Source organism: Bombus vancouverensis, chromosome 14, assembly GCF_051014615.1.
Source record: "Bombus vancouverensis nearcticus chromosome 14, iyBomVanc1_principal, whole genome shotgun sequence".
NCBI lineage: Eukaryota > Metazoa > Arthropoda > Insecta > Hymenoptera > Apidae > Bombus > Bombus vancouverensis.
In genome coordinates, this window is record NC_134924.1 from 10,797,876 (window position 1) to 10,817,669 (window position 19,794).

The following is a 19,794-nucleotide window of genomic DNA, read 5'->3' on the forward strand; positions in this document are numbered from 1 at the left end:
ACAAGACATCGTACGTTCCTCGCTACGTTGCATCATTTTCATCTCATCCTCGATTTACAAGGCGTTCTAACAAAGAGAGGAAAGTACGAGAAAGAAAGAAGAGAAGGAAAGAGAAACGATCGCGACTGGCAAACAACATTCGCGCACGGTAGCCGTGAAAATGAAATCGAGACAATAAAAGTACCTACAGGAAGGTGGAGGGCAGGGCTCCCCTTGTTTTTGAAAGATTTCAGGCCACGCGGCGAACTTTTATGAGCCTTCCACGAAGGAACCTTGCCGCTTCTAAGCTCGTTGAAACAAATGTAGCCGAATGCCGGCCTATTTGCATACTCATTGTAAGCCGTAAGTGCTTCACCCTAAAGCCTGCGGATAGCTGGTCTCGTGACGAAACCGGGAAACGATAGTACGAGAGGGCGAGACGAAAATTTTCGTCACGGACGTCCTTGCTCGTTTCACTAACAAGAATTTATCATCGAAACGAGAAGCGGCGCCCTTTTCTAGCCAGTTTTTAATACGCACGGTTGTTCTGTTACGTCGAAACTGATAAAATATACGGCCGTGAGCGTGTGACCGGGCTTATTTTTCGCAGGTTTCCAACCAAAATATCCGATTTCACTCAACGCTGAAAAATAATTTTATTGGTACCTCGATGCGAACAACGAAAAAAAAAAAAAAAAAAAAACAAATTGGAAGCCCTGGAAGTTCTTACGAGCGATGTTTGATGTCGACGTTACACGCTATCATTTTTACAGTTTCGCGGGTTTGATGGAGTAAAATATTGAGAGAATTCGGAACTAAAATTTTCCACTCTCTTCTATTATTTATATCGCGATAGGTGAAATCAACGATGAAATTGTTAAGAGTATTTTAACGATGCTACGTACAACTATGTATGGTGTTCCATCGCTAAGTTCCGAGAAATATAGATGCTTTACTCGGAACTGATAAACATTGAGAAATCATTCTTATCGGTGTTCGAGTAATCTCCGGCTTCCGCTACAATTAAAAGCAAACCGCAGAATATTCTTTCTTCGATAGAAGAACTTACTTCGATCGACATACAGTAATTATGAACTTTTAATTACGATTTACCGAGGGAAAACCGATTTTCCGATGACTTTCCGAATCAAGAAACTGAAGCCAAGGAACTAAAAATCTTTTCATCTGTTACAAGAAGAAGAAGATTGGGGCATAAATATTCGAGGACTGCAGTAGCATTCATAGACTGTAATATCATTCACCTGATAGAACAAGATCTTCTTTGAAAAAAATAACACGTACGTATGTGATTAGTCGCGGGTTCTCACGCGTTCCTTCAATTATTTCCTGGTAGGCGCGAAAAGCGTCGTTATCCGACGCCGACTGAAAATGGGGAACTCGTCGCAATTAATAATATTGGTAATTGGTGTACGCGTGTCGTGTGCCGCTGAACTTCAAAGGTCATCGATTGGCAGCCAGTTTAATTAACGCAATCAAATGAAAATATTAATGCACGCGCCGCGGTATGCGTGAACGTGCATGGGGTGGATCGGTGATGGTGCGTCGCTCGCGGCCGCGAGGCTCATTATGCAAAAGTCCGTCGCGCTACCCCACGCCGCACCTCACCGTCATGCAATTTCGATATTCGTTCGGCCTCCAAAAAGATTGGATACACGCGTTAAATCGTAGCATTGACCCACATCGAATGATTTCGAGTTTGACTGCGTCGTCATGCCGACACTTCTTGTAATTCGTGTTCGATTCTCAGTTTCAATTTTCTCTATGTTTTGATCGTTAGATCTGAAATGAGCGGTTTCTCTGGTAGGGTGATGTTACAATTCAACCTTAAATTTTGCATAAAATCATCCGATTTGTATATCGTAAGAGTAAAGAGAGCTCAATTTTATTATTACGGCCTATAAAAATACACATTCTCCGTATCTTAATAAGGCAAACGAAATGATAATTCCAGAGGTTTTAATAATAAATTCCTAACGATTTTTTTCAGTTTAACCTGATTATCGCGAAAAATCTGATACTTTATCATGTAATCGGTGAGATTGTTATTAAAACGTTCAGTATATCACTTTTTGTACGATCTAAATTTCCAAACGAAGCTTAATAATTTCCTAATGATTTCTCAGGTTTTATCTTATTTTTCCGTAAGTATTTTTAGTATCTACTCATAAACAAAGGTATACATGAGTTCATAGAAAGAGAATGAAAGTCTGTCTTTAAAACGTATCACGTTGTCACATGGATCGGTCGAGGTAGCCTGGACTTATCAACGAGGAAGGATGTTTTAAAAGAGTTTGATTGTACCGCGACGTTGTATCCGTTCGATGACGTGCTTGAGGTCGAATTTATCGCGCAAGGAAGCCGGAAAAAGCGTCGCGGCCACGGAAAAATAACATTCAACATTTAATTGAAGACCCGCCGCGCCGGTAGGTGCATTAACGATAGTTTTACAGTGAGGGGGTCGGGGGGCGCAATCGCAATTTGAAAACGGCTTTTAATTGCGTTTTCCCTTCCTTTTTTTCTTCCCTATCCCCCTCTCTTTTCCATCTACTTTCCTTTTTTTTTCAAACGATCCCGCGTAGACCGTGAAATACCATTAAATTATCTCGACGATCGTTCCGAAACTAATTTCGAAAAAACGTCGGTAATAAAAGTAAAACTCTCGTGCTCAACATTTTACGTTTCGAACAATGCGTCCCATTGAAAGGAGCACTCGAACGAAACGACACTCGAGCGAAAGATCCGGAAGACTGCGATGAAATTGCGAATTGAATATGTTTTTTAATATTCATTTCGACCAGAAACCGATTACCGCATCTCTTCTCTCTCTCTCTTTCTCTCTCTCACTCACTCACTCACTCTCGTTCATTTCCCTTCCTTGATTAAATAAAAAAATCAAGAAAGGAAACAAAGAAGGTAAAGCTTCTCGTGTTTCTTCTTCGATAAAGCCCGCACTTATGATGCATGATCATGCACGATGCTTCATACGATACTAAATATTACCGTCCCGGAAATCGTGTGGCTTTCTGCTGTTGGCTCAGTAGCAATTGGTCGTCCTTCGTCACCCTCCGCAATTGTCTCGAGGATGCGAGCCGATTCTCGCACGGTAATTGCGAATCGACGTGTCGCGTTAATGCGTCACAATCGCGTCACGTATCCAGCGGCTCGAGTCCGCCATTAAAGCGCAGTCTTCGAGCCGTGGGAACACATATTCACGGGACTGGACTTCGTTAAAATAGAGAAGAACGCATCCGTGTTGGACTATTGGTTGCTCTTATTTATTAGATCGTCCGAAGAGTTTCGTTCGTTTTATGAGAAAATAAGAGACGCACAACGTTTTTCGTTTTATATTATTTTGTCGAATTACGTACGATCCATTTTCTTCTGTTGAGATAAACACCGCGATATTTCACAGACTTGATTTCACGCTCGTACGAAAGTGAATTGTTGTAAAAAAACACGTTTGCGAAAGAAAGACACTTTCCGGGCAACCTAATTCATCGAGATTTTGTTAATAATAATTTCCACGCGAGTCAAATTTTCACTTCATTCGACCGTGTTTTCCACGAGTATTGCAATTTTCCCAATTTGTTAAATTTTTCTTCAATATATTCTTTAATATATCGTGATATTGCGATTACGTGTAATTGAAAATTCGTTGATTCATACTTGTTGGAATATTGACAAAAATTCTTCAGGCTTAACGCTAGATTTGTATAAGTCTATTGTATTATCTATTGTATTATTTTAGGCAGCTTTTAGAAATGTATGACACAAAAAATTACTTTGTAAAAGATTATCATTAAGATTGCAAGAAATTGTACCATATCGTAGAGTTATAAATTATGAGGAAGATAACAAATAACGACATTTGTTATTTACAGCAATGAAGGAATTAAATCCAAACAATAAAGTTGCGATGAAATTTTGATTAATCTGTACTAATTCATATAGTTTTACTTCAAAGACCAAAATACATGTTTTCGAACATCGGTCATTGTTTAACGCGTCGATTCTGAAATAGATAGCATCAAAATTGTATAACCTTTCTATCGTGAAATTTAAATATGTATTTCTCTGAAAAATTCATGGCACGTAAAACAGTCGAATGTAAATATCGCTTTTTCCAAAAATGAGCAACGTTGGTCATTAAAAATTTCTTAAATCGTAGGTTACTCTGTTTCAAAATTCCTTAAGAATTTAAATAATAAATTAATACTCTAAATAGCAATTTGCAGAGATCATTGACTACGATAGCTAAATAACATTATAATTAAATATCTTAAAAATTTAGAAACTTAAAAGAACCACGAACTAAATGATAGAAAATAATCAAAGTTGACTTTGTCTATCCACTCGTATCAAACGATACAGTAAGTCACAACGCGCGATATGTCGATTACAGGCATACACACGCATACATCATTCGTTAATGAATCTCACGAGAAATGTATGAGTAAATGTGTATATCGTGTGTATACGACACATGTGCGAGTAAAGGACACGGGATCACGACGAAAGACACGAACTCGGGGTACGGAGACACATACTAATTAAACGGCAGCATTGTCTGGCCCGTTGTGCGAAGACATGCTAATTACATTTCGAAGAAGAAATCCTTTTTCACCCCATAGACTTGGCCATGAATGAAGCGCGAATCTCGCGCCCGTTTTCTTTTTTCCGCCGAATGAAAAGGATTTCTCCGTTGCTCGCTCATCGCCTCTGTCTGTCTCTCGTGCGCCCGCGTACGTTTCCTCTGAAACGACCAACTGCTGTGTGCCAGTTCGTATATCCACGGGCCGACCCTAACGTCGCCATTGTATTCGACATATACATATATGCACATGAACACACGGTTCTTTTAAAAGAAAACTACTCGTCCGTCTGTGCCTTCTTCTCCTGAGAAGTCTTTTTCCTCTCGAACGAGGACGATGTCGTCGATAACGAGGATGTTCATGGCTGTTGGTATTCGCGTATAAGCTATACATGCTTCCATTGGTTATTATATAAGTGATATGATGATACAGAGAGATCATAGAGTTTATTAGTCAATCGGTTAATTTCGGAATTAATCAAACGAATTGCATTGTATTGGGTCATCCTATAGGGAACGCAGCTTTTCTGAGAGCTGAATCAAAAATAATAAATCTTGTTGCCACGTGAGGGTTTAATAAGTTTCTTTAGGTACGTTCGTAAAACTACAAAGTCCCGCAAATATTCGTAGTCTATGCACAGTTTTACATCAAATATTCACCGAACTCCTGAAACGATGCAGTGCTTTTCTGACCAATACAAATTTATATTTATATCACAATTTCTCCTTTCCTTTTAAACTTATTGCATTGGTACGTCTATTTGCGGGTTTTCTATTTATGAATGAGAAGATATCATAAGTTCCAAGTAGGTAACTTTTTATCGTATGGAATACTTAAACACAGTTGGTGTCGAGAGCTTAATTAATGACTATGCTATATCTTGGCCCATACTATATACAATTGAAACGAACAATAAAACCCCGATGGTGGTAATTAGCGATCGAGGCTCGATAATCAGGTTGGTTTGTTGAACGGCATTGTGCCGGCCGTTCCCGGCCAACCGTTTCATTCAACGCATTTTGTTGTTATTTTGTATAAATATTTGCGGATTTTAATATGAAGTGACCGACAGAACGTGACGGCATAATGCGAAGGTGATGCAATTTAATAGAAATTACTTGAAATTCATTAAAACTACCGGCGCGCGAGTATCGAAATTAATTTATGCCCGTCGGTGAAACATGCGCCGCGATAAAATCGAAATTATTATAAATTCCGATGCCGCTGCTCTTGACCTTGTTGCATCGAATTAAATGTTTAAACGGATTTCGAACCCCCGTTTCGCGCGCCGCGCCGCTTCGAAAATGAGAGGAAAGCAATCGACAATCACACTCGAAACGCACACATTCGTTTCCCCACTAACCGTTCTTTCACCGTTTCGTTTGTTCTTTAGATTGACGAATGACGACGTAACAGAGAGCTGGCTGGTGCGCGGATACCGGGACACAAGAGGTAAGTCGAACTATGATTAAACAATAGGACTATTCTGGTGCGCGGTTTTCCTTTGACGGTGCATTCGTAATTTCCTAAGTGTCGCCCCGTGTCGAATCGCTCGAAAAATCATCGGCCGCGTAACAAGCGCGAAATTAAGCGAGCAGAAAAACGCGAGGAAACTGAATGCATATTGATTACGCTCGCTGAGAAGAAACGAGGGAACACGGTATTTATATTCGATGAAATATGTATCGCATTGACACGCCAGAAGAGCGAATGCAACACGTGTGAAAGGTAGCTTTCAATCTGGATATTTCAATATTTTTGTCTGCTCTGTTCCTTTCGACTTTTCGGCCACTTTTCAGCCGTCTCGTTAAAATCACTCGCACGCGCTCTCGTTTCTTGTCACTTTGTCGATCCACTGATAAAAATGCTACAATCGGATCTTGTTTTATCAGGTGTTTATAAGTAAATATACATGCACGATGCTTTATAATTTTATTAACTCAAACTACGGTGGGTAATTGAACCGTCGATGTGAAGTTTAACGATCGATACAGGTTTTTGTCAATCATAATTTATACCGAAATAAAAATGTGTAAAGGAATTACGTTAAATGATGGAAAGATATATAGATAATTTATATTTATTGACATACACAAATTTGTTATGTTATTATTGCTTTTTTATTATTATTATACCGCAGATGTTTATGCAAATTCATATTAATAATAAGGACAAATAAAGCATTGAAACTGGAATAAAAGAACGCTTTATTCTCTAAATGCAGCAATATATTCTTTGCTTTTAATATTCCGTTCCTTCTAATACGTGTTCCTTCGTGTGTGCATACTTTTTTCAATTATTGCATATGTACATCTACTTGTCATAAATACGTAAATATCCACGATATAATTGTTGTATAGCGGACTTTTGTCGTGCACTTCTTTAAGAAAATGTACTAATCTTGCAATCAATACCTCTAAAATTACCAGACTCTGAACATAAACTTAACTTCTCTTTTCTTCTCCTCAACGTGATCTATCGACTGAATTTTATACCTGTAGTTTGCTTAGCCTGCAAGTGCACAAGCACCTGCCGCTTACAAGCAGGCGAGCTATTCATAGGAAACATCGTGCGATATAAGCGCCGAGGCAGTCTCCGTCTTCGACGGATATCGTGGACGAAAGTTCACGTGGCCTACGGCTGCGGAGGCATCCGGCAAAGGTCTCTGATTCGACCAGTGCATTTTAATTCCTCCCCGTTGGCTCTCCGCCGTTCTTTTTTAACTTTTATACATCACCGGGCAGGATTATGCAAGCAAAGAGCCGAGGTCTTTCCATGACGCGGAGCGAATGCTTAGAATTTAAAATGCATTTCATATCGTTATGCTCTCCGCTTTCTCTTTCTCATCGCGCTCTTCTTTTGCCGGGCACCGTCTCTCGCTTCTTCGTACATCGCACGCGCCCCGTCTCCCTTTTTTCACCCTCTTTCTCTGAACCCCACACCCCCTCTTGTACCGTATCTGTTTCCCTCTTTTTCTCTCTTTCACCTTCCTCTCTGTCTTCGCTCTACTCCTCTTTCCAAGAATCAGTCCTCCTGCCCGCTCGTTCAACAGACGGCATATATGTCTTTATGAACGGTATGTGGAGTAGACAAGTGCATTAAAACCTCGGGCGTTAGTTCAAGCTTCAAGAGGGAGGAGGATGACTGGGTTGTAGGAGGGTAGATGGAGGGCTCAGGAGGACACACAAAGGAATGCAAAGTAAGAACCACGACCTCCGCCAAACCCCTTCTCGCGGCTGCCCCTCCATTCCGTGCTTCATCCGGCCTCATCCTCGGCAACCTGCTCCTCCACCTCCGTCATCTCCAACCATCTACCTCCTTCTTCACCGTATCGTTCTCCTCTGCCGGAGGTTACAACGCATTATCATACAAGGCGGTCCTCTCCTCGCCTTCCCTTAATTGTTTTCCACCCCCGTGTTTTCTTCTTCCTTCTCTCTCTCTTCCTTCTCTTTCGCTCCACGGTTCCATGCCTGTCATCCGCCTCGCTCTCCAACGTCTCCGGACAATCAGTGCCCTTCCCCCCTCCACCCTTCTCTTCGCACACCGATCACCTGCGTTGAAACCACCAAACGACACGGAAAGAGTGTTTCCCTTTGCCTTGGATGGAGACACTCGTCGCGGATCCACGAGTGGTCACTCGTAGGGCGCCGAATTCCACGCCTTCGAGCGCGATCATCCACGATTGTTCGACATCAAAGGTGGTTCCCAGCAACACTTTGTGCCTCGCCCGTCGAGTCTGTGTAACCAAGAGAAACTCGTGAGCCCGACAAGCCCAGGGATTCTGGTCTTTCTCCCTCCTTCTTCTCTTCCTTCCTTGCAGAAATAAGAATCAGTTTGATGAATTTTGAACGCGCCCTCTCTCCTAGTCCCCAAGCACCCGACAGATTCGTTTGAGCGTAACTGATTAAAGGAACGACGAGGTGTCGAAGGATCTTCGCGTTTCAATTATCGCCTCGCTTTTCTCTTGTTTATACGTTCGAGTGGACGCCAATCGTGATCTTTTACCGACAAAAATATCGGCTGCCTGCTTTTAGCGCGGTGATTGTTGAACGATTCGTTTCGTGTCTTATCCGCACTGGTAGTGAATTGTCGTACATTCGACTGTAATGCATGGTAATCTACATATATGTATATGAGGTTAGAATAAACAGTATTAGTTAAACTACAGATATTTCTGAAAGCAGCTTCCACGGAGGAGTAGCTGTATTTTAATAACGGACAACATGAATTTATAGTACCTTTCAAAAAGTGATTCGATTTCGATCGATTTTGAGTTGGAGTTTGTTGGTTTATTCAAACTATGTATTGGCAAATGGAGGTGTCTCCTTATGAATTCTAATGCTGGTGATCAGTGATATCCGTGCCAGTGAACGTGCTAATGCGCAGGAAGCAAACAGATCCCACGATCAGCGACCTTCTATATTTCCGCGTGCTCGTATATTTTTTCCTCTCGCGATGCGTTCCATTCGCGTTTCGCTCACCGATTACAATTTGCCGGCAAGTTGTTTGCCGCGCCAATTTATATTCGCCCAGCTCCCAGCACGTACCGCGTTCTCCGCTAACGTTCGGTTGCTAGGAGACGAACCGGGCCGCGGTCTGCAATTGAAATTAATTTGGTTGACTTTTTGAAAGCAAGCACGGACAATGGTTCGTGCGCAACCCGAGATGCTTCTCGCCATGGTTTCCGGTGAAATTTCACGTTCGATTCTATTTTTTATTTGACGCGGCTCTCGTTTTACCGTCGTTACATCTCTGATGTAAGAAATATTTAATTGGCGAGGGAAAGAGGAGGACCAACTGGGAGGAAGGACATCACACTTGCCACAATTATTTACCGATAAGTTTATTAGCAGAACCGTTCCGGTATATGTTCGCGGTATATGTGCAAAGTGTCTATTTGGGGATAATTTCGTGATGTTTATCTATGTAAATAAATGTGGTGTTCGAGTACACTGTTGATTCCCGTGGTGGATTAGGGAATCGAATTGTGCCGGGTACTGCTCTTATGGGAATAGTCTGTTTCAATTTGTGACGGCGTCAGGTGTAGATTAGATAAATTCTTGGAAAAGGTTATGCGAGATAATGTTACTAGAAAAAGTTCTATTTGAATATCTATGTATATTCTATTTAAGGGATTTTCTGATTCTTCTATTATGAGGATGTAGTAGGAGAGCAATGTATTTTTCAGTGAAAATATTGAATTAGTATTATGACATTTTTATTCGTTGAGCAAATATAAAAAGAACGAAGAAAAAAGCAGCTAATATTAAAATACTAGAATTAAAACTTCCGACTCAATTCGTCATTTCATCTTACGAATCTTTTTCTCAGAATGTCCCCTATTTTCTTGATATTTTAATATGTTTTCAGTTTTAAGATTACGAATAATAGATGTACAAAGCGTGGTGTTTCATTCACCCAGGAAATAAATAACGTAACTTTACACAGAAAATTCGAATAAACGAAAGTGAAACTAAATATCTCGACTCATTATGTTTAACGTAATGAATTGTGTACAATATTCAATGGCAAAGGTATTAATATTGGTAATAATTTCTGTAGAATTAAATTATATATTCGTTTGAAGGATGATAATACTTCTTTAACGTATTATTGAATTATTGTATAATTACAGAGCAATTACAATTACACATACATAAAATAATATATGAAATAATCGTATCCAATTAGAATTAAATACCGAAATATTGTTGCTTTTAGCGCTAGAAAATAGAATGTTTTCTCGCTTCTGTAGGAAGATAAACAATGGTAAACTTAGAAATGAAAAAAGAGAAAAGGATATTATAATTACATACCTTTTTTCTCATCTTCGAATACTAACATAATTACATGCTTAACTATTACGATTATCGTATCACACTTGGTCATTCTTACACGATACTACGCAAATTGTCAAAGATCACGGAGAGAGCGGCGATTAGTTACGACAAGTTACTGAAGTTTAGTCGCAACTTCCCGTTCCAGATCGACATCTGTTTAAGATGAAACGGTTCACCCTCGATTAACCTCGACGGATGTGAAATTTCTCGAACTCTCGTTAAGGATTCCAACGCTGTGCGATTCGCTTCTAAACCACAAGTAGTCGTTCTCGAACTCGATTAGCATTCTCATTTTCGGAGATATCAGAAATTGGCTCGGTTTCAAGAAAGCACCGTCTGAATCGAAGCGAGAAGCGTGACTTCGATAAAAGCGAAGTTGAGGAACATTAACGAAACAATTAAATTTATAATGCCGGTCGTGACATGGAGGAAACCGCGTGATATTCGATCGATCGTATTTTCAAAAGTGACAATTCGCCACGCCAGCGAGTTCACAAACACTTTCTTTCATCTGGTTTACGGTCGTGCGTCATCGGTACGATGTAACGCAATTACAAAGCCGTAACATACTAATTCGGTTAATTCCAAATTATCACCCCTGATTTTACGCGTCGTCAAGCATCGTTAACGCGGTGAGCTTGCGCGCGCGCGCCTATGCGGGGGCGATAAAAGCGATTCGCGTCGATTATGTATATGAGCGGCGGAAACCATTGCAAATTTTATTACGACAAACTAAACAGGCCGCGATCGTTGATCGAGAGAGGTTCTTCGCCGATTATAATGGCGAAAATATTAATTTGTCGACTATTGAACCAACTGCGAAGATCGTAATTTCGTTTGAAGGAAGTTAGGTGATGGTTACATCGTCCATCGGCACGAGAATATGATCGGTCTCTGTAACGCAAGTGGTTTGATCTTGTTTGTCTCAGAAGGATTCTATCTTTCTAAATATAAATAAAAATGGATTCACGATTACGATGATGAGAATTATGGTTGCAATATACGAGGAGAAATGTCAACTGTGATTAAGAATTGTACGAAATTAATGAAAAATATTGGGATGGTCGACCATTTGATCGATATCGAGGTAAATTATAATTCGTCCAATATAACCTCGCTAATATGTAATTAAATTTATTAATTGAATAACAATATCGATAAAACGATTCTGTGTGTTCAAGAAATACCAGATTTTACTCTATGTGGGACGTTTGAAGTGATTGAATAACATTGACATTAATGTAAATAAAATTTTGCTAATAGATTTTACAGATTACAAGCTATCTAATCATACTTGACTTGCTTGCCATAACAACTTGAAAACTTGAATGCCATAACAACGAAAGCTACAACCCATGTGATATTACGTAGTTGGCAAATTATTGTACAATAGCTTCAATTACAGAGCTACGTAATTAAGCATAAAGAAAAAATGTTAGGGTTGGCAGATCATCGATAGGATGCATAATAAATATCGAGTGTGAAATTTGACAATGACCCTAAACGTGAATATAAAGGTTTGTTGAACGCCACACGACCTTGCTCTGATCGCAATTTCTGATATCAAAATACATCGATTTACACCTCCATTGTTCCTCGACTCGAAATGTATCATAAAACAGCGACATGTGTGAATACCTGCGACGCATCCCATGCTTTGTGTCGTTCGACCAGTCGACAGGCTTAATGGTTTTCTGAAATTTCTACCCGATTTACGAAATTGCTATATCGGTACGTTTTTCATAACAAACAGTTATAATCGAACCTGTAATTAAAATTCCATCGCTGGAGCGATTTAGACCTTCCATAGAGAAAACTCGAGTGTTCACGTCTTGGATAACTTGTAAGAATTGCTTAGACATCGATATAAACCTTAGAGGAGCGAACAAGTTATCAGATCGGTTGATTAAATCGTCTTCGACGTTTGTCAAACGTGAAATTAATCATTTCAAAAGTACGTTGACACTTTTCATGGATACGACTTGAAGAAACGAAACACGATCTGTCGTGATTGTTCCGTTACAACCCATTATTACTTATCGAACACGTCGAAGTTTATTACAAGATACAATTGTCTCTGGAAATATATATTGTATCAAACAAATCAAAATTTTACCGTATCTCTACCCAAGCAACTGCCACCTAGTTACGTGACAAATTCCTAGGTACCAACGTCGACAGAAGACATAAGTCGCAAATGCCTATCATTGGCAATAATCAAGAACTACGAATTACCGGTGTTTTCTAATCACGCAACGAATACGAAAGCCTTGACAACTTCCCGGGGATCCGGTCGCTAATTAGTCGGAGCGGTTGGTACGAGAAAGAAGCAACACCGGATGCCGAAGGCTACCTCGACTTCGGAGAATACGAATAATTTCCCGAGCTAGGTGGAGCTCTTACATCACGGCTCGTCACCGTTTACGAGAACACTAGAGAATCACGGTGAATCTGCGAAGGCGTGTGTAAGTGTATCGAATCGCCGGCAAACGAAGGCGAGGCAATGCACGCTGAATGGCCATTGAGAATGGCGACCGACAATGGACGATCGGCGTTCTTCCGGAGCGATCGCCGTTTCCCGCGCGCTGTTCTACGCCCATTCCCGACGAACGGGGCCGGATCTTCGCTCACTGGGCCCCCATGATCGCGATTCGAGTCTACCAGGTTCCAGTTGTTACCAGGTTACCCGCCAATCGCGACTTTCCAAACGGAATAAAGAATCCGGATAATTGCACCCGCTGCAACCGTTCGCACGCGATCCGCGCCGTCTGCCTGCAACCAGTCCTTTTCCAGATGGAGGCATCGATTTTTGCGGACGGCCTCGAGCACCCATCCGCCTCGATATCGAGTTACTGACCACTTGGGGACGTATTATTGCTGAGGATGAGATGTCTAGGAACGATTGCTACCTCTAGAGTTAGACACTTATGTGATGGCTATTTCTGGTCATGTTAGATATTGGCAGAATTCTTGAACACGAGAAATTGATTCTCTATTTGGAATTTAGTCGTCGGAAACTCTGCCATGTACGTTGGTCTTGGCGTATCTTGGTGTATTTATACGAATACGTTTATTGCTATATTAATGAATTAATGAAATAACTTCTTAGAGGGTAGTCAATGATCTTGCTTCTCTTTGATTTGTTCATGCGCAACAACTGCGCATCATAATTACTCAAATACAGAAAATAGAGTAGAATATTTACAAGAAATTAGAAAATAAGCTTTCGTATTGGTATCGTATAAAATTTTGAAAATTATCGAGTTACACTTAGAATTCTGAGAACCTTCCAGATAAAATTTCGAATTTTTCATAGAATGTTATATTTCCGCTAATAAATTTTAAAGCAGAACTCGAAAAAGTACAAGAATCCATATTGACATCAACATGTTTCGCTTTATTCAAAATTAAAATTCGCATTGGACGTGGCCGTACGATCGACTTAGCATCCCTGAAAAGTCTCTACAGATCGTTAACCATCATGAATCCAAGAGAAAAGAAAAAGAAAAAAAACAGAAAAGTGGAAAGAAAGTACAGAGAAAGGCGGCAGAATTGTGTCACGGTTTCCACGCACGCAAACGAGCTACGAGCGGTAAATGGTGAAACTAGAGTGCTTAGATCACGGTATAATGAACGTCGTACGAAGATTACGTTCGTGGGTGGAGAACCTATTTACATAGATGCAGAGGGTATGTTTGGATGGTAGGGAGCCGGAGAATTGCGTCGTCGGTATGGGGCAGAAGTACGTTCGCTCATGCACTTGCACTTCCACTCTTAACGGAGATTATGTGACGCGTATGTCATGTGGTCGGAGGCTTATGAGTCGTCAGTGACGGACACGTGAAGATGATTCTTTATCCGCTGTCTTTATCGTTCGACTAATATCCATCATTCTAGTAACCACATACACATATATATCTGCTTGCTTTCTAATGAAGAATATTTTTCATGGTAAAATTTTTACGATAACCAAAAGATTCTTATTTATCAAAATAAAACTGTAATTTAATCAATAGCTATTATACCACGTGTTATTTGAGCTCAAGTACTGGATTTTCTTTCCTCTTTTCTACTTTTTTCGATATAAATATTGACATTATTAAGTGATCGATAAAATTCATCTTATATATTAGTTTCCTTAAAATACTGTTCGTAAAGATATATTGGATCAATTAGTTATGTATCTTCTCATAAGTTAAAGGCTCATTTACGCCTTTCCTCGCCTCGACGAGCTTGATAAGAGGACCTTCTTTGAAATCCAGAAAAACGTAGGTGTAAAAAACAATTGCGGTCAAGGAGTATATCGCCGCGGGTCTTGCAAGATACCGCCCGACGCTATCGTCCGGCAATATTTCCGGTTCCTGCCCAAGAAGCGTGTTCTCGAAGATAAATGGTTTATCGCGCTGTGAACCGGACTTTCTGTTCGTTTCTGCGAACTGAACTACACAAGACGGCGATGACGACGTCGACGAGGCAACGGGATGGAGAGGCGGCGGAGATAATTAAAGAGGGAGAATAATCCTGAATCAGCGTGTCCTCGTGAGCGAACGAAACGGATTCTCCTCGTGGCAGAGCGAAGGCTAAACGGATGCGCATTGTGCGCCACTCTTGCGCGTCGTCTTGTCACTGGTATCACAATCTCTGCACGTGAGCACACGACGACGATGAAAACACAACCTGAACGCAGTGACGATCTATCGGGTCTAGTCAGCGTGTCCGTCGCATCTTCTTTCGCTTTTGTGCGGCTGCGAAGGACAGATTCGTTGAATAGATTCTGCGTGGCGCGCGCGACAAGACGCCCGATCGGAAAGCTGTCGTCCGATCGCTTACGATATTTTCCATTCGCCCGCCATCCACCTCCGTCCGGCCCCCTGGCCACGAGTATTGATCGGAATCTCCGGTTTTTATGGAACCTTCTCTTCTCGCTCGGCCTGGATAACGCTCTCTACCTCGAACGATAACGCAACAATGAAGTCTGCAATTTCAAACAGGCAACCGCGGCATAAGGAGCGTATCAATGAGACGAAGGATAAACCGAGGAGGCGTAGTTCGATACGAAACCGCGAAATCAAGAAATGATATAATGGGTAGGGTTGGCGAATAGAAAGAAGTTGAACGAGCATAGAGAAACTCGTTTTCGAACAGCAGGCACCGATCAAACCGAAACAAAACGATGATGCTTTGATTGGCTGGCTTCGAGAAGTCTTGGAGTTCTGAAGTAAGAACGGATGGATGGAGAGAGGGGAGTGTTTGATCGTGAAAGAAAATCCAACGAATACGATAGAATTTCTAGGTAGCACGAGGAAGAGGAGAGGCAGCGACTGCATCCGCAGCTGCAGGAAAAAGAGAGGAGCATCGAACGGTCGAACCATCGGGCCGGCTCGTCTCATGACTCGCGGTATAAAACAATATTGATTGGTCGTACAATGTGGGTGGGATTATGGGGTGGATCGGTCGTGGAGGCGGAGAGGGTGGACCACGGTGCATTGTGCTCGCTGCGTCCGGTCAAACTTTTCATCGTCCCTCGCAGCTCTCCTCTCTTTTCTGCTCTCCTTTCTTTTTCTGTCCGCGCGCACCGACCTCTCTGTCCCTTTTCCCGTTGCCCTTCCATTCTCCCTTCGTCGTTCCTTTTTTCTCTTCTTTCCCGAGACCCCCGATAATTATTGCAGACTGTCTCGGTTTCGTTGGTCGCCCGATTCCTCCCGATTCCCGCTAACCTGCACGCTTCCAACTTTTCTACCCTTCCGCTCCAACTCAAGAAATCAGCCAAGATGTTGTACAGTCTGTACGAATCGTTCGTTCGTGTTATTTTTTCCATTGGTAATTTTTGATTGAAATGGAAATGGTCGTGGCACGATGTTGTGAGAAAAACGAATAGTTAATCAGCTACGTGATAAATATATCTATCTATAGATATATCTGGTAAGATTGATCTTAGCTTTGTTACTCAAACCTGGGAAAAAATCTTATCCTTTTAGGAAAAATGTAATTTTATTATTGATAACTGAAAATTAAATTTTGTTCGCTGTTTAGAAAAACGTAGCCCAGAAAGGCTTAAATAATATGAATAATATAAAAGATTGAATCTGCAACGTAGAATCGATCTGGAGGAAATGCAGATTTGAAAATTTATCGTATAAATTTGACAAACACGACGTTATCATTAGCGTTATTGCATTTACATAAATATTATGTACTGCTTGCGAATTCCTGCAAATGGAAATATTACAACAAACGCGATGAAACGTTATTTATTTAATAACTTATATTTAATCTGTCAACATGAAATTACTATTAACAAACTTTCCAATTATATGAATTCCATCTCGTATCTTCTGTTCTTTTACATTTCACAATTTTAAATAGTCCATGCTTCCTTTAATAACCACCAACGATATCTGTCAAGTAACCACACTCCACATTGTCTTTAGATTAAACAATTCTTCGAATAAATGATTTTTTCAATTCTTTAGTTAATAATACAATAACTTTACTATATTGCCGAACATCAGAATCGTACTTTGTCTCCAAAGATCATCGTATTTATGCTACAAACGGCAATTAGATAGCTGTCGAAACCGATTCACGGGTGTCGAGTAAAAAAATCAATTTTTCCGTCGAAACGAAGTATTACACAACTTTGGTAATATTTAAAGCTGTTGCTCGTCGATTTCGTCGAACAGTATGCGGAAACTTTGAAAACTAATATCACCGTCAACTCTGGCTGACAAAGGCTCGCCCCAACGACATCACGCACACGTTCCTTCCACCCATACACACGCGCATTTTATAGATGCTCGCGCAAACACACGCGTTGTGTACACTTGGATTACTCGCAATTACGCTCCGTAGATCAGATGACTCTTCTCAGGCAGCGCCTTTATTGCGGCTTTATTAAACGGCGATGGCCGATGCGATCGGTCGTGGATCCTATAGTGACTATAGTGTGTAGTTACAAAGTCTGAAGGCGACAAACAAAAGAAGGCGCGATGAAAAATAAAAAATAGCGTGTGGCAGACTCGGAAAGGAACGGACCGTCACGGAACACACACACACACACACACACTGCGCAATAAAGAAAGAGAGAGAGAAAGAAAAAGACGGGAAAGCAAGAGCAACGGAGAGCAGAGGCGAATATACGAAGGAAAACGGAGAAAAAGGAGACGATGGTTCGCCAAATTGCGAGCTTCGAGGAACTCGCTACGAGAAGCTGTGAAACACCTAAACCATACGTCTACTTCTCCGCTTGGAGATACGCTTGCAGCCAGAGACCGTGCAAGTATCGTGTAACTACGCGATAACTGTAGCGCACGACCGCGATACTTCTCCAACACGAAAGCAAAGGGTACACAGAACACACGAGAAATGTTTCTATGACTCGCTATTGCTCTGGCCAGGGCCAGGCAGTAGCGAGGAAGGCCACGTATGAGAGAAAAGTCGGAGGAATTGACGGCAAGGTGTGCACTCTGCGACCGTATACCGGAAAAATTCGAAACTCGGTAAACTCTACGAACTACGTAATGATACACATGTGTTATGGCCAACTTCGGCCCTTCAAACTGCCCGCCTTGTTACCATGGCTAGCTCACACGCTGCTACTCGTCGAATTTTCCAAATATACCGGCCAACTTCGCGATCGTCGTTTTCTTTTACGGTCACGTTTTGCCGACCACTGACAACTTCGTGGGAAGTTATGAGTGTGACGGCTTTGGTAACGTTCTTTGATAACAAGTATACGTCAGAAAATTCTGTTAAACGAGAGGTAATTTTGTTCATCGTATAAACGTTCGTGCGACTGATAATTTACGATAGATATGGATATCCTATGTGCATATCGGTAATAAATTTTCATTATGAGTACACGTTGTAATTAACTACCATTTTTACGATGATGTTACTTGAAAAGAACCATTAAAATTATGATACAACACTACGTCTCTTTTTCTGTATTTTAATTGATCTTCTACAACCATTAACACAAAATCACACAAACCTGCATATTATTAACAGCAATGAGCATGCATAATTGGAAAATTCCAAATTTCTCTTTACTCACAAAACATTCTTTCGTATTCCTTTTTTCGAACATATACCACGACTTGGTACAATTATTTACAAATTAATATTTAACTATAACCGTCTCTTTATTCATTTCCACGAGAAAGGATTCGCCTCCTGTTTCTCATTAAAGCCTAAAAAAACCGGTTCGAATGCTCGTTTCCCCGGTTTCAAAATTTCGCATTCACCGAATCGATTTCTCTTCTGGAACACGGTTCCGCTCGGTCCTCCCCCAACGGAAGTGACAATCGAGCCTCGTCTTTGCCGTTGCCCCATCACATCGGAGCGGTTACCAGAGGGAAACGAAGAACGAGCCGTTCGATCCGCGTCGAGATTGTTTCGCGAACGGTTCGACGTTTCGGAAGAAGGGTGGACATTCTTGGGAACAGCGCGCAGTTTGGTAATTTATTTCTTGCTGGATCTCCTGACCACAGGATGCCTGACGAGGGTGGCGCTCAGGTTCATTCCCAAACTGAACTTGGTTTAGTCCGCGCCGCCAACTATTTCGGAATTAATTAAACTATCGAGGCGACCGAGTGTGTGCGATTGAATCGTTAATTAGCAACTGCCCCCCGTGCTCGTCCCTCCACAAGTTACACAATCGGCACGCCCTGCCCTTTATTTACACTTGTCACGTCTTCAAATGTTCGGGGTTAGCATCGGGATGTTCTTCCAATTAGAAATTTCTTTCTCTTTCTCTTTTTTATCGCATAAAGCTATCGGTATATTTAGTAAAGCTCAAAACAAATAAATGATACTAAATGTTACGTAGTTCGCTATTTTTATATATCACTCTGTAACATGGATAATATACCAGTATGTATCAGATATCGAGTTAAAAAATAGAAGATTCGTCTGAAAGACAGAAAAAATTCTAGATATTCAATGTACCATGAAAACATAAAACGAAATCTACAATGCAAGAATTATCCAAATGTCAGACTCCACAGCACTTACAACTCAAAGTGCAGTTAGAACGCAATAAAAACAAATACTAAAAAAATCAAATGATAAAAACAACAATGCCAAACAACAGGCCATTGTTCCAAAGCACTCCACTTTCAAATCCGACAAGAAACGTGCAAACCTGAAATCGATAACTCAGTCGATCAAAATGAAAACTAATTATCGAAACGGCATACGAATTGATAAGAAAACGATTATCGACGATTGCTATTCGGACAATAAGTACCATCGCGTCACCATAAGTGTTGAAAAGGAAGCTCGGGGAAAAATCGCAAATAATAATAACTGTAACCGGTGGATATTTCTTTGAAACGTGGTGTATTTATTTGCGGACGAAA

At 40.9% G+C, this 19,794-nt stretch overlaps 1 long non-coding RNA gene across 1 annotated transcript in view; it reads left to right on the forward strand.

Moving 5' to 3' along the window:
- LOC117154459 (uncharacterized) overlaps positions 1–19,794 on the forward strand; it is a 115,399-nt gene that overhangs the window by 12,575 nt on the left and 83,030 nt on the right. The window contains exon 2 of the long non-coding RNA XR_004463782.2: positions 5,986–6,044. This is a non-coding gene — a long non-coding RNA (uncharacterized LOC117154459). The remainder of the gene's footprint in view (positions 1–5,985; positions 6,045–19,794) is intronic.